The following is a 15,826-nucleotide window of genomic DNA, read 5'->3' as shown; positions in this document are numbered from 1 at the left end:
GTCCTTCCTCTGATACATTATTAGTTGTGCAGCCATGAGCAAGGCATTTAATTTCTCATACCTCAGACAATTCTTTAAGACTAAGTATAGAATAGTTACCAGATCTTTATTAGCCCCCTCTTCCAATTAAATCATAGATTCAGACATTTCCCCTTTCCATAATGATAACCTGTACTACATGTTAGAAAGAAATAGTATTCTTTCTGTGATAAAATACCTAAGCATACTACAATCATAGACATCTTCAGTATAGTGAAAATTGCACTAAATGTGTATTTAATTCTGCATCAAAGTCTGACACTCACTAGTTTTGGGAAAAGAACAAAGCATTTAAATTTTTTTTTTTCAGGACCAAAAATGGGAAAGGCAATAAACTATATCACAGAGTTGGTATAAGAAAAGTAAATAGTAAATTAGCAAGAGCTAGAACAATTAAAAGTGCTAGAATTACTATTGTTATGACTATGAGCTTACATACCTCAAGTGTGGTTTCTCTTGACATAAATATCAAGCATTATTTGGGGCATTTTTTCAGAGAAAGAGTAAAATATACAAAACACAAAATATTTTAAATTTATATATTTAAATATGTGTTTATATATAAATATTTATAAATACAAAATGAATATATATAGAACAAAAACTGAGAACTGTAAGAGATTGCTCAGCTTTAAAAATGTCATCTTGCTGAGATTGTTAATGCATGCCTAATCCCCAAATATATTTGTTTACCACTTATAAATTCTAAAAACCACAGTCATATGATATTGTTAAACATTACTTGAATTACATGTATGCAACTTCAGTTTACATCTTTATATTATATATAACACTGACTTTAAACAAAGATAATCACTAGCACATAAAACTGAATCTTATGCTATTTGATATCATTTTTTCTCTGTAGATTTATAATGACCTTCTTATAGGATACTCCTAGTCTAGAAATTCCCTCCTCTGAAGGAAAAACTATGTCTTCTAGAGGGAGAGACAACATATAAATAACTATATATGATATATATATATATACATATATATATGAAATTCACAGCTTATTTGGCAATCTTTGAAAAAAATTTTAATAGAGGGGATGACCAACAATTGGAGAATGTCTAAACAAGTTGTGGTACCTGAATACTATGAAATATTATTGTTCTATAAGAAACATAAATGATCAGACTCTAGAGAAGCACGGAATGAGTGTTTGGATCTGATGCTGAGAGAATGGAGAAGAATCTAGAGAACAATGTACACATTAATAGCAGCATTGTGAGATGATCAACCTTGACCATCTCCTCTCGCAAGTCCAGAGAGCTAGGAAAAATATATTAAATGAATTAAGGAAAATGTTATCCCTATTCAGAGGAAGAAATATGAAACAAAAACAAAAAACAAAGCAAAACAAAAACAACTCTTCAGAATCTGATGAACACTTTATAAAAATTATCTTTTATGTAGCTTTTTCCTTTAATCCTAATTCCTTATACTGAAAATGATTACTCTGCAAACATGTTTAACAAAAATATGTATGTACAATGCTAACCTGACTGTTTGCTACTGAGGGGATGGGGGTGGGAAGGGAGGGTGGAAGGAAATTTTGCCACTTAAAATATACATGTGCATATGGATGAAAAAATAAATTATATAATGTTTTTAGCATTGCATCTTCCTCCAATCACATATTAAAACAATTTTTCTCAATTCCTTTTAAAACTTTGAGTTTCAAATTCTCCCTTTTCCTCCCTCCTCACCCCCAGCCCTCATTGAAAAGACCTGCAATTCAGTATAAGTTTTACAAATGTAAGGAAGTGAAATATTTCCATGATAGGTTAGATTAAAAATAAATCTCAGAAAAAATAAGAAAGTTAAAAAATATGTGTTTCTATCTGTATTAATATGCTTTCAGTTCTTTCTCTTGGACTGGATATAATTTTTCATCATAAGTCCTTCAGAGTAGAATTAAATTTTTGTATTGCTGAGAATAGTTATGTTATTCACAACTGATTATCTTACAATATTGCTGTCACTTTGTACACATTACATTTCATTTTACAGCAGTTCATGTAAGTCTTTCCAGGTTTTTCTGAGAGCATCCTGCTCATCATTTCCCCAAACAGAATAGCATTCCATCACAATGACAACTTGTTTAGGCATTCCACAATTGAATGGCTGAATTTATGTCTGTCCTCTCAATTTCTAGCTCTTTGCCACCAAAAAAGAACTCTTATTAGAATTTTTTGTATTTAAAAGACCTTTTCCTTTTTTGTTTTTTATCTCTTTTAGGTACAGAGCTATCAGGCATTGCTAGATCAAAGGATGTATACATGGTTTTACAATCTTTTGAACATAGTTCCAAACTGTTACAACTCCACTAAGAATGCATTAATGTTTCAGTTTTCCTACATTCCCTACAACATTTGTCATTTTTTTCTTTCTGTCCTATTAACCAATCTAATAGGTATAAAAATGTGCCTTAGCATTTGCTTAACTTGCATTTCTTCAATCAATAATGAGTTAGGGCATTTTTCATGTGGCTATATAGTTACCTTTGATTACTTCACAAGAAAACTATTCTTATCTTTTGATCATTTATTAATTGGGAATAGCTTTTTTACATGTAAATTTGAGTCAGTTTTTTATGTGTGAGAAATGAGGCCTTCATCAGAGAAAACTGCTTCAAAATTTTTTCATTTATTGCTAATTGTATTTCTCTGTGTTCTATTTTCCTCTGTTCATTCTTTTCTCTCTCACCAGATCCCTCCTCAAAAGTGTTTTGCTTCTGACTACACTCCCCCATTCTGCTTCTCCCCTTTTATCTCCTCTTCTTCTCTTATCCCCTTCCCCCTCTACTGGAGTTTAGGAGATTCCTTTCCCTTACTCTACCATCTTGACTCCATTCTGATTAGTTAGTCTTGGAGAGAAATCTTAGAATCAAAATGTGATTACATTACTTCTGTTCATACATATATGTTTTAGAGACAGGGCCTGATGTTAGTTGATTGTTGAAACCTTGTAACACATTTTAGTTTTACAGACTAGATTTCTTTCTTAAGGACTATGCCTTAAACTAAAATCACTGTGGCTCTCACTGATTGGCTAATAATAGGTCCCAAACAAAACCTTATTCTGTCATTGTTTGGGCCCTTATTGTCTCAGAGTGATTATACATAGTCATTATTTCAATTTTGGTTAGATACCCTAAGGGTCTTCCCCTTGTAGATTGATTTTTTGGGGGATTAAAAAAGAAGTCATTTTTCTTCCTCATTTTTTAGACCTTTCTCTGCCTCATTTATTGTCTAGCCTTAATCACTGAATGGGTGTAGCCTCAGACAAGTTGAGACCCAGAATAGACCTTAGTTTAAAAAGACCAAGGTCTGCCACTGCTTCTAGTGCCATCATCTGCAGTTGTCATGATTATAGTTTACCACTGAACCCAGATGACTCTGAAGGAGAGAGTGAGATTTGGTGACTTTGAACAGCTCTTTGTCTCTTAAATACAATTCACTTGCATGACATATATAGCACCATTTTCTTATTGTCATTGATCCTCTGAGAAAAAAAAAGAACAAACAACAACAACAACAGCAACAAGTCAGTCAAACACTCCTCTTTTTGGTCACAAATGACATTCTACTTGCCATCTTCCATCTTCAGTCCTTTTGTACTGATTGTCTTTCATGGTTTGAGTTCATTTTTTCGTCACTGCCTAAAAATTTGAAAACCTTACTCCTCTTCATTGTTCAAATAAATGCTTTCATAATTTTTCCAACTACTAACATCTTCTTTCCCAAAGTTACAATGTCTTTATTTTGTTTATGATTTGTATATCTCTGTATGTTGTATCTTTCAAATAAAATATTAGGCCATTGAGGACTGTTGCTATTGTTGCTGTTATGTCTCCAGAGAGACAGGATAGCATAGTGTAGCATAGCATAGAAAATTGTCTAGGAAGCCAGGAAGAACTTGTTTAATTCTTTCCTTTGATGCACTGACTGTATGACCCTAGGTAGATCACTTAATGTCTTGATTCTCTAAGTAATTCTTGGAGAGTATAATTATAAGAAATGATCTTGACATGATTTGTTAGAAGGAGTTTCTTTATTAAATATTTTTCTATACTAATAACAAACATGTACCTGATGAATATTAAGCTTAATGATTGGTTGAATATGACAAATCCAGTCAAAAACCTGCATGTGCCCCCTTCTCTGAAATAACAGGATCTTTTATTGTGAGTAACCCAGTTAATACACTCGTTTCCACTTCACATTACCTTCCAGGAAATCATACCATAATTTTCTCTAATCACAGAATGAAACTGAAAGTGCTCCTAATAATTCATAAAGCAGTGAAAAGTCTGAAGCAAAACAGTGTTCATGCTTCAACATGCAAAAAAAGTCCATGTTTTTCCAATCTTCAAGTGTACTGTCCATAGTAATTCAATTCAATCACATTTATTTGCATATCATATAATTTACTTAGTTTTAAATATTCTTCAGAACATCTTTCTATAAACATATGTAAAAATAGTGATTCTAGAATCAGAGCAACTAATTGTGCCAGATGACTGAATGGTAACAAGTCTGTGGCATATTTAAATTACTTCTGTTATTTTGAGCTTCAAAGGAAATTTTTCCCTGTTCCTTGACATCTTTGGCCTTAAAAATAGTTTTAAAGTAAACTTCTTTTATAAGCTTTTCTTTGGGATTTATTATCATAGATTAAATTCTTATCTTGCCCCATTCCTGTACTTAGGTGATGGAACAGTTTAGATATTGTCAATTTCAATAGAGATAATTCTGTCAGTTGATGTAATAAGGTCATGGGAAAAGAATAGAAAATAATGACATCCCTATCTTAATTGATAAACATCAAGATAGTTCATGGGGTCACAAGTTAGATGACCAGTGGAAAATTTAAGTCACAGTAGGAAAAACTTAATTTAAATCTAACTACACACTATAATGGCAGTCTTCAATGAGCTTGACTCCTTTATATGGAATTCACAAGAGTTCTCTATTGAGCTTGTGGGGATAGGAATCAATGCACTCATTTTAAAAAAGAAGAAACTATGTAAAATTTTGCCCCAGATTCTTTACTTAAAATAGCACCCAGTTGAGAACATTTTTCTTTCTATTTTTTTCCATTCTAGCTGACTGAATTTCTTTTTTCCCCCTTGTTATCATTCTATGAATTATTCTGTGACTGACCTTAATGTAATACTTCACAAGACAATAGAATATATAGTTATCTCTGTAGATATCTATCTCTTCATTGAGCTATCTATACAGTTATGGAACAAAACTATTACTCTTGAAGGGTAGAATTGGAAGAGAGCTTAGGGGGGCACTAAGTTCTATTGCTTTATTTTTTTGTATGAGGAAACTGAGCTCCAGAGAAGTTAAAAAACTTTTCTAAGTTTATATGACTAGTTAGTGACCACATTCTCCTGGAATCTGGTTTAATATATTAGTTTTCTAATTGATTTCCTTTCCTCTAGTCTTATATCTCTTTTACCTGTCTTTTAAAGCACAGACCAAATCATGTCATTTCTCTGCTCAAAAAGCTTCAATGATTCCTTATTGCTACAAAGCTCAAATATAGCCTCTTTACTTTAGCAAAACATACTGAATTTAGACTTCCTTCAGTAAACAAGTATTTATTTGTTATTTAATGTCTACCAGATACTGATAAGTATTTGAAATCGAAGGGCAAATATAGGCTCTACTCTGGAAGACATCATGTAAATAATTAGGCACAAATAAATTAAAACAGTATGGGTTGGGGGTGGCTAGGTGGCGCAGTGGATAAAGCACCAGCCCTGGAGTCAGGAGTACCTGGGTTCAAATCCGGACTCAGACACTTAGTAATTACCTGGCTGTTTGGTCTTGGGCAAGCCATTTAACCATATTTGCCTTGCAAAAAACCTAAAAAAAAAAAAAACCCCAAAACAGTATGGGCTGAGAGGAATCTAAATAGTATTGTACAGGAGGATTTTGATTTGAAAGAATGCAGGGTAAACTAAGAAAGGGTGGTAAGAAAAGAGTATTTCAGGATTAGAGGCAGCTGTACAAAGGCATTGGTATGACAGATAGCATGTTAATAAGAATAGTAAGTAGGCAGGAGAGATGGATTATAACTCGGCACTGTTAAAGATATAGAGTAAGTACTTTATAAATTTATCTATCTATCTAACTACTCTAGGTAACTAGCTAGAATTGTAGTGGGCTTATTGCCATTGATTGCAAGAAAGGAAATAAACATATAAGAAAACTAAATAGATAGGAAGATATCCTGAGAGCTTCAAATGTCAAACAGACTATATTTGACAGATAATAGGAAGCCTCTAAAGCTCTAAAGAATGGTCAGACAGTCAGACCCATTATATAGGAACAACATTTTTTCATCTGGGTTAAGGATGGATTGGAATGGGGAAAGACTTGGGATAGAGAAACAAATTGGAAAAATGACGCAGAAATTGAGGTGAAATATTTGGTAATCTGCCTACCGAGATGCACATAGAAAGTACATAAATATAATTACAAAAATATTCTTTACTCAAATGCATACCTAAATAATTGGAGAAATATTAATTGTCCAAGGATAAGACAATATAATAAAAATTTGCAATCATTTATAAATTAATGTACCTATTTAGTGCTATATCAATCAAAATGCTATTAAGTGAGAAAAATTAGAAAAAATTGGATTCATCTGGAGGAGAAAAATGTCAAGAATCTTAAGGGAAAACTGGGAAAAACTAAAAAGGAGGGAGAACCAGGTAGTATCATACTTCAAATTAAATCAAAAGCACTAATTCTTAAAATGATTCATATTGGTAGAAAAGGTTCACAACATATCAGAGCAAATGAACTTAATACACTAGCATTTGACAAATTCAAAGCTGTGGTAAAGATTCACTACTTACTGAAACTTCTGAAAAAAACTAGAAAGCAGTCTTGCAGAAAATAGATATTGATCAAAATCTGACCCCATATAAGTTCCAATTGTTTATAAAATAAATTAGAGGATAAAAAAAGAAATTGTCTTTTATATCTAAGGATAAACAAGGTTTCATGTAAACAAGGCAGAGAAGATCACATGAAATGATCTAATTTTGATTAGAAATGTTTATTCATAAGCAAAACTAATCCACAACTGAAAATTACTGAGAAAAAATTTGCAAAATAATTCTTTAATAAGGGTCTCATTTGCAAGTTATAAGGAACAGATTCAAATTTATCAAAATTACCAGTTGATGGTGTGGGTCTACTAACAGGTTTTTATCTATCTATCTATCTATCTATCTATCTATCTATCTATCTGTTTATTTATTTATTTGTTTGTTTGCTTGTTTATTTAAGGCAATGGGGTTAAGTGACTTGCCCAAGGTCACACAGCTAGGCAATTATTAACTGTCTGAGGTCAGATTTGAACTCAGATACTCCTGACTCCAGGGCCAGTACTCGATCCACTACATCACCTAGCTGTCCTTAACAGATTTTTTTAAGAAAATAATTTATTTTTATCATTCTTTTTCTTTTAAATTTTGAGTTCCAAATTTTCTCCCTTCTACCTGATATTCCTCCACACACTGAGAAGAAAAGCAAATTGATATAAATTATAAAAGTGAAATCATGCAAAACAAATTGCCATATAAGTCATATTGAAAAAAAATCAAAATTTAAAATTATACTTAAATTTGCACTCAAAGTTCATGAGTTCTCTTTCTGGAAGTGGATAATATGTTTTTCTTCATAAGTTTCAGAATTATCTTGGATCATTGTATTTATCAAAGATTCCAAGTTTATAGTTACTACATTGCTTTAACTATGCACAATGTCTTTTTGGGTTCTCACTTTCTTTGCATCAGTTCATATAGTTCTTGCCACATTCTACTTTGCTTTTCCCCCTGAAACTATCACCTTCATCACTATTTGTAGAATAGTAGTATTTGACCATAATCATGTACAGACAATTTATTTGTCCATTCCCCAATTCAATTAATGGACATCAATTAATTAATTAATTAATTCAATTTCTAATTCTTTGCCAATACACACACACACACACACACACACACACACACACACACACACACACAAACACTGCTATAAATACCTTTGATCACATAGATCTTTATCTTTGATTTCTTTGGAGTACAAACCTAGTAACCTAGTAGGACATTGCTGAGTCAAAAGGAATGGACTTTTTAAAAAAAAAATTTTAGGTTTTTTGCAAGGCAAATGCGGTTAAGTGGCTTGCCCAAGGCCACATAGCTAGGTAAGTATTAAATGTCTGAGGCTGGATTTGAACTCAGGCACTCCTGACTCCAGGGCCGGTGCTCTATCCCCTGGGCCACTTAGCCACCCCCAAGGCATGCACTTTTATAGTCATCTCAACATAATTCCTTATTGTTCTCCAAAATGGTTAGACCAGTTCACTTCTCCAATAATTCTTTGATGTATTGGTTTTTTCCTTATCCTCTCTAGAATTTTTCGTTTCTGATAAGTGTGAGGTGGCACTTCAGAGTTGTTATAATTTGATTTCTCTAATCAACAGAGATTTAGTACACTTTTGTATGACTACTAATATCTTTGATTTCTTTTTTTCTGAAAACTGTTCATATAATTTTACTTCTATCAATAGAGGAAAAACTCTTATAAATTTGATTCAGTTTCTTATACATTTGCTAAATGAGACCTTTGTCAGAGAAACTTACTATAAAATTTTTTGATATTTGATATTTTTTAGCAAAGTGTAGTTTCCCTGAGCATATCTTTTTTTTGATTTTGCTTTGTCTGAGATCATGATTGTTATTCCTGCCTATTTTACTTTAGCTAAGGCATAATAGGCCTTTTATTTTATTTTAATTCTATATGCATCTTTCTGTTTCAAGTATATCTCATAAACAATATATGATTGAATTCTAATTTTTTCATCCATCCTGCTATTTGCTTCTGTTTTATAGGTAAGCTTATCCCATTCACATTAAGTGCTGATTACTAGCTCTTTTATGGGTTTCTGCCTGTACTCCACCATCTTGGATCCCAACAGAGATTTTTCAAAGAAACAAACACAATCAGTTGTCATATAAAATATAAATATCTAAATCATGAGCAAGTAATGACATAGACATAATAAAATTTGCTTCAAAGTTACTTGAAGATGGGTCTGTTTTCTTTTTATCTTTGAATTCCCAGAGATTGACACAGAGTCTGGTATATGGAAGGAAGGCAATAAATTGCTGCTGGTTGTTAAACCTCATTTCTACTATATCATTTAGCTCTTGGAATTAAGGTAGTCAAACTGATAAATAAAATTGAATCTGGATCTGAACATATCATAATAATATTTGTGAATAAAATGGGGTCATGAAGAGTCAGACATAACACTTTCATAAACCAAGTGAAATCTACATTTCAGTCTCTACTCAAATGTAATGTTGGTAACCTATTTGCAAATAGACCAATAAATGATGAGAATTATTTTGTAAATAAATGAACAAAAATAGTTGTATTCTTGGTTTGTGGCCAGATCATGATTATATGAGTCTTTTTACTGTTTAGATTGGACAATTTTTCACAGTTAGACTATTTTAAAAAATTATCCCATACTTATCACATTTCCTGTTCAAGACCTTGCTCCTTAGTTTTTCATGATAATAACAATAATAATCAGAAGACATGAATAAAACATTTAAACTCACCAATCCAAAAGTAGTAGAACATATTTTATAAGCCAACCAATCCTGAAAAACACTTAAAGATTGACATTTGTTTCCCCTTTATACTAGATGCCTTTTCTGGAAACCACATGCTGGTGGCCTGCCTAATACTTTTGGAATATAGATTTTTCTATAATTCCATTTCTAAAATTTTCATTGGATAGAGATCTAAATCCAGGGAGTATCATTAATATATTTACAAAACATACTGGGAGAATTATTAGTCAATGTTTTCTGCCAAAATAATTGTAACATTATAAAACTACAGCTCCTTCCTCTGTAATTTCTTTGTATTCAGAATGCTCGTTTGGAAATATCAACTCCTATTTCAATTTATAAATCACTTGAAATAGCATAAATAATGTGGAATATCTAACATATAATAAAGTACATCAATAATAAAAGACAATCTGAAACATTTCACAGCCTTTTGCAAAAGTAAATATATAGCTTACATTCAGAAGTCCTCTGAGCATATTATTAAATCTTGTGATTTAAAGCATTATTGTGGAAATATCTTCTGAGCATTTTCCATAAGTCCAATCTATTCAGAGGGGAAAGGGATGTTTGGAGATGGGGGGGTACAGAAGTAAGAAAGGAAGGGTATAAAGGACCACTGGGTGTCACCATTACTGCATAGAAAGACACATAAAATAAAATTTATCTAGTATGCTAAAAAAATAGCTTAAGGTCATTAGAAGTAGTAAAATGTGTAGTCATTCAACTACTTAAAATAATATATAAGCACATATTGTTATATCTATAAACATGTGGATATGTGTATATAATCATATATATTGTATATTTTGTATGTGTTCATGCATGTTTGTGTGTGTTCATGCATGTTTGAACACATATTCAGTATACCTTTTGGAATACAATGGAACTTTTTAGTTCAGTGACTAGAATGCTATCTTTTAAAGGGATTATAACATGAGCCATGAATAATATTTTAACAGCATCAGCCTAGCATATATGAACTGCACCCCATTACAGCTCTAGATGGAATATGAATAAATATATTTGACAATATCCTATTTATTCCTTTCTTGCAATGATTTTTTTAACTTGCACTTAAGTAGTAACATTTTCTAGGTGAGGAAATGGTTCTTTAAAATAATCAAGTTGAGGGATGGAAATAAATTACTACTATGCTATTGATATTGATGAGAAAAAAATCAAGCATCAAAATAACAAATTCTGAAAAAATATGAGTTTTTGTTTAGATGATTTAACAATAAAAGGAAAACTAAGAGGTGAAAAAATGTTTAAAATATTTCTCTCCTTGATATAATATAGGACTAAATGTAAAAGAAACATATGAATTAAAATATGAACTTTTATTAGATTGTGTGATCTTTTTTTTAAAGGAAAAAATATTCATTAAGTAAATTAATAATTTAGACCTCACTTTCAAATGTTAAATTCAATTGCATACATCTTCAACTTTACTTTTGGAGTCCAAGAAAAGATGATTTAATAAATAAAAGAATTTGTTTATCTTTATCATTTTTTATGAATGACTCCCAGTTTTAGTCAAAAAGGCATACATTAAGCTAAACAGATGCTTGAAGGAAAAAAAATAGAAATTATTTCTCTTTAAGCATCAAGACTTTCCTGAGCACAGGTCTTTTAAAGTTTGCTTGTTAAGTGTTTACAGTTTAAACAGAATGACAAAGAAGCAAATGTGAAACTGGCATATTTAAATTAGTTTCATAATCCTCAATTCAGAAGTTGCATTTTGGGAAATTTACCTAATTCTCTGGTTCTTTCCCAAGTCTGTTGAAACTTCCAAAGAATCATTTGAAACCAACAGGTGCTGGTCAAAGGTGAGTTACCTCTTCCCCAAGAGCCATTTTTCATTTAAACAGGTAGAAAAAGTTTCCCTTCTAGGTAATGCCAAATTATTGTACTGTACAACATTGCCTTTGGTTTCTCAAATACAAACCAGTCTACCAGACCTTCCCCTTCCCCTCTTAATCAATTTACCTTTTGTCATATACTGAAAATTTGCATCTGTGACTCAGTCTATAATTAGTGCTAGACAAAATAGAGAGTCAATGTGATGCCATGTCTAGACATCATGAAAATTAATATGAAAGCAATTTAGTTAAATTCTATATAATGCAAATTAATGTTAAGTTAATTTTACAGTTTATTTACTGATCAAAAGTGGTTGTAGGTAGCTATATGTACTGTGTGATTATAAAAACTACAACTTAATAATTGACTCTTACTGAAAAATAATTTAAAGCAAATGCCATATTCATTAAATTTTTTTTGCCTATTTCTTAGAATGAGAAAGTTAGAGCCATACATCTGGAATCAACTTTCTAAAAAAGTGCAAAAATCCAACTTTCCTTCATTTTGATAATTTCTTCTAAAAGGATAGTTTCAGGCTTACTGAGACTCAGGGAAGCTGATATTTTGTTGGCTCTCAGAAAGTCTGTGTAAATGTGAAAGCTTCTCTCCATTCTTGTACTGAGGGAGCATTGAAATGCAAATTTCCACTAAGTTCTCTCCCTCCAACTGGACCACTATAATAATGATTAAAAGAAATGTACAAATCAATCCTATAAGATATTCCAACAGAAGAGACTTGTTTTTGGTAAATGCATTTTCCCAAAAATACACAAAAGATGTGTGCCTAATAAGACACTAATTACATCTAAATAGGTATTTTACTTGTAAATTCTAGGGGGAAATAGGCAATAGCATTTTAGTTTGGGCACTATTTCTCTAAGATATGACTATTGGTATGTTAAATATGATTTGATTTTTCTTGGCACATGTACCAGCATATATACCTTATTCTTCTAATTATTTTTGAGGGTGACTTAAAAAAAAACTTATAATGACTGTAATCAGGATATGCAGAGGAAATTCTTATTTCTGCTTCCATTAGCCAATTCTCATAACAGAATTACTAATATTTATCAGACAATTGGATATCCAAAAAGAACCCACCACGTGATGAAAAGCATTTTATTTTTCTTTGCTTTTTCCAGTTTGCCACCCATTTATTTGTCATATAACTGTGCCTCTTAAAGTTTGAACAGGCCTTTGGAACATTTTTTGAATATAACATACATTGAATTGATAATTAAAAACTATGTGATATTGAAACCAGGGTCATTGAATTTGTATAGACTCTTTTATAGACATCCTACTCATTGCCATAATAACTGAAGCTGTCATGACAGTGGTCTGCGCCTAGCATGAAACCCTAAACAATTCTGACAGGCTGCAGCTCATTAAGGGACACTCATTTTGTTGAAATGTCTATCAGCTCTCAGGGATGCACCAAGATGAATAGACCCAAAACAATAGGCCCATTTGTTAGAGCAGTAGCTTCTCTAATACATGATGAGACAATCAAGCCAAGCTGCCTTCGGCACAAAGACATAATTAATCAAATGGACAAATGGTTCAAAAATTGCTCTAGTATATTCTGTAGTGGACAGAGGTTTCCATGGAAACATTGGCGTTTGCATCGCAGTTAATGACCATTCTGTACAATAAAAATCCCCCCCACCCCACCCCAGCATAGACACTCCTACATTACCTCCTCCATTCCTTCTTAAAATGCACAAATGGGAACACAAATACACCCATGCATATACAACTTGAACAAAACAAATTGGGGGTACAGTGGAAATGGGAGTGACGACTTGAAATATAGACCTTTGCACTTAAATTCTACATTGTAGAAAGAAATTAATAGTTGTATGTGGTCATTTATGAAACAGATTCCAAGTTAAGGCTCTAAGTGTCTGATGATACTTTGCACATGGCAAGTATGAAATAACTATTTGTTATATTGAATACTTAGGAACAGGACTATGTAGAATGATAAATACAAATAAGAATTCTTAAATGCTAGTAAGTGTTAGGAATGAAGTATTCATGGAAACATCATGGACTGAATAGTGTCCAATTAACATATTTTAAACACTTTTAATTTTAGCAGGTTGAGAAATTAAAATAAATAAACGTAAATAAAACCTGTTTGGTAAACTGTGGCCCCCAAATTAATGAAAGTGAACATGAAAATGAAAACTCAAACCTGGAGAACATATGATTCAGCACATCACCTTCCTTTTACTAAGAAGGTGGGGGACTATGCAGGCAGGATGCTGTATATGCTGTCAGATTTGACCACTGTATCGGTTGAATTTGATTAACTGTTTTTCAGTGCTGCTTTGTGGGGGGTAGGAGGGAAGGTTTTGAAGAGTAATTGGTTATATTTTGAGAGATAATAGTGGGAAAATAAAATCTTTATAGAAAAAATAATAGCATGATGCAGTTAGAAAGAATGATGAAATTTAAATCACAGGACCAAAGTTTGGATCCCAGCTCTACTACTTATTATATATTTGAATGTGGGCAATATCTCTGGATCTCAGTTTCCCCATACATAAATTGAAGGCATTGAACTAAATGACCTCCTAGGTACCTTCCAGCTATAAATCTAACATCCCATGAGTGTGAACACATTAATCTTGTCATCAGTAACAATACTGATGAATAATTAACAAAGTCTAGGGTGTACTCATAATTAGATTTTTTTACCATCAGGGACCTCTACCACTAAACTTACATATTTTTAGCCAAATTTCCTTTCTGATCCACAAAATTTTAAAACTCTTGTATCCTATTACTCTAGGTTAGGGATTTTTAATCATGGTTGTTGTTTATATGTATGTGATGGACTCTTGTGAGAGTCTAGTAAAGTCGATAGACTATTAAGAATACTATATTTTAAATAAAATAAGATTACAAGGAGAAAAATTACATTGGCATGCAGTTATAAAATTATTTTTAAACATCAAAGTACCTGGATCAAGAATGCTGCCAGAGTTTCTTGCTTTCTCCTAGAAGATAACATGTAATGCCTATAGGTTTAATAATATAGCTTAGTCCTTGTTAATCCAGTCTTGAATCGGGTAACATATACTTTATCTCAGTTAAAATAGCCTTAAAAGAAATAGATGAGATTGATAATTTTACAGGTGCCTCCTAGCCCTATGTCCTGGGACCCTTTGAGTACATCTAATAATAGTGAATTGACAGTCCCTCTTCTGAATTTCTATTGCCACTATTTTTCTGCTTTATGTTATTTATCATATTACTGTTTGAATTCATGTTTTATTTCTCTCATTTTATTGAAAGTGTCTTGAGAATGAGTTTTGTTTTTATTTACATCTATAAATACTATGTATTTTCACACTCCAAAAGTAGTCAGTTTTTTTTTTGTTGTTTCCTCAGAATCATTCATTTAAATTGGAAGAAATTTCAGAGGTTATCAAACCAATATTATCTTTTTATAAATGAAGAAAGTGAAGTTCAGGAAATATTCCTAATGTCACAGAGGTAATAACTAGATTTGAACTTTGATCCTCTAGCTCCAAACTTCATGTTTGTTTGTTTTTTCCACCACTGTACCAATACCACCTATGATTTTTCAGATATGACTTTGAACTCTGCTGAGAGTGAAAGTGACTAGCAGTCAAAAATCTCACTTTCATTTTGGTGATGGAATGAATTGGGGAGGTGGATATTAGCATTTATATAGTACTAAGCATTTTTCCCAATATTATTTCATGTGATCATTACAACAACTCTGTGACTTGCTATCATTCCCACTTTACAGGTAAAGTGACTTGCCCAAAGTCAACTAGCTAAGAAGTGAGAGTGTCATTGAAAGAAGTCCCTCTGGTCTCCCCTTGAAAATAGAACTGTCCAGGGGAAGTTATTATGAAGGTCATTGTGACTCTCAGGAATCTTTCATGCTTAAGGAATCTAAACTTTAAGTGCTTGAGACATTTTAGGTCCTCTCTAAAATGAACATCATGGAAGCTGAGGACAATTGGATTCCTAAGATACTTCGTTTTCTTTTAGGGCAAACTAATCCCTCTGGGGAAGACAAGAATTTGAAACTTGAGTCTACTCCAGGTTGGAGTGAGGGGAATGAAGCTAGGTCAAGAGAAGCACATGTTAATCAGTATGGAATGACTATGATGTCTTCTTTTAGGAGGAAATAATCTCTCTGGTAGGAGGAGAGAAAAGAGGTCTTGGGAATACCACATGTGATTGGGA

The sequence above is a fragment of the Macrotis lagotis genome, chromosome X, assembly GCF_037893015.1.
Source record: "Macrotis lagotis isolate mMagLag1 chromosome X, bilby.v1.9.chrom.fasta, whole genome shotgun sequence".
Taxonomy (NCBI): Eukaryota; Metazoa; Chordata; class Mammalia; order Peramelemorphia; family Peramelidae; genus Macrotis; species Macrotis lagotis.
The sequence above is the reverse complement of the archived record's forward strand: the minus strand, read 5'-3'. Positions refer to the sequence as shown.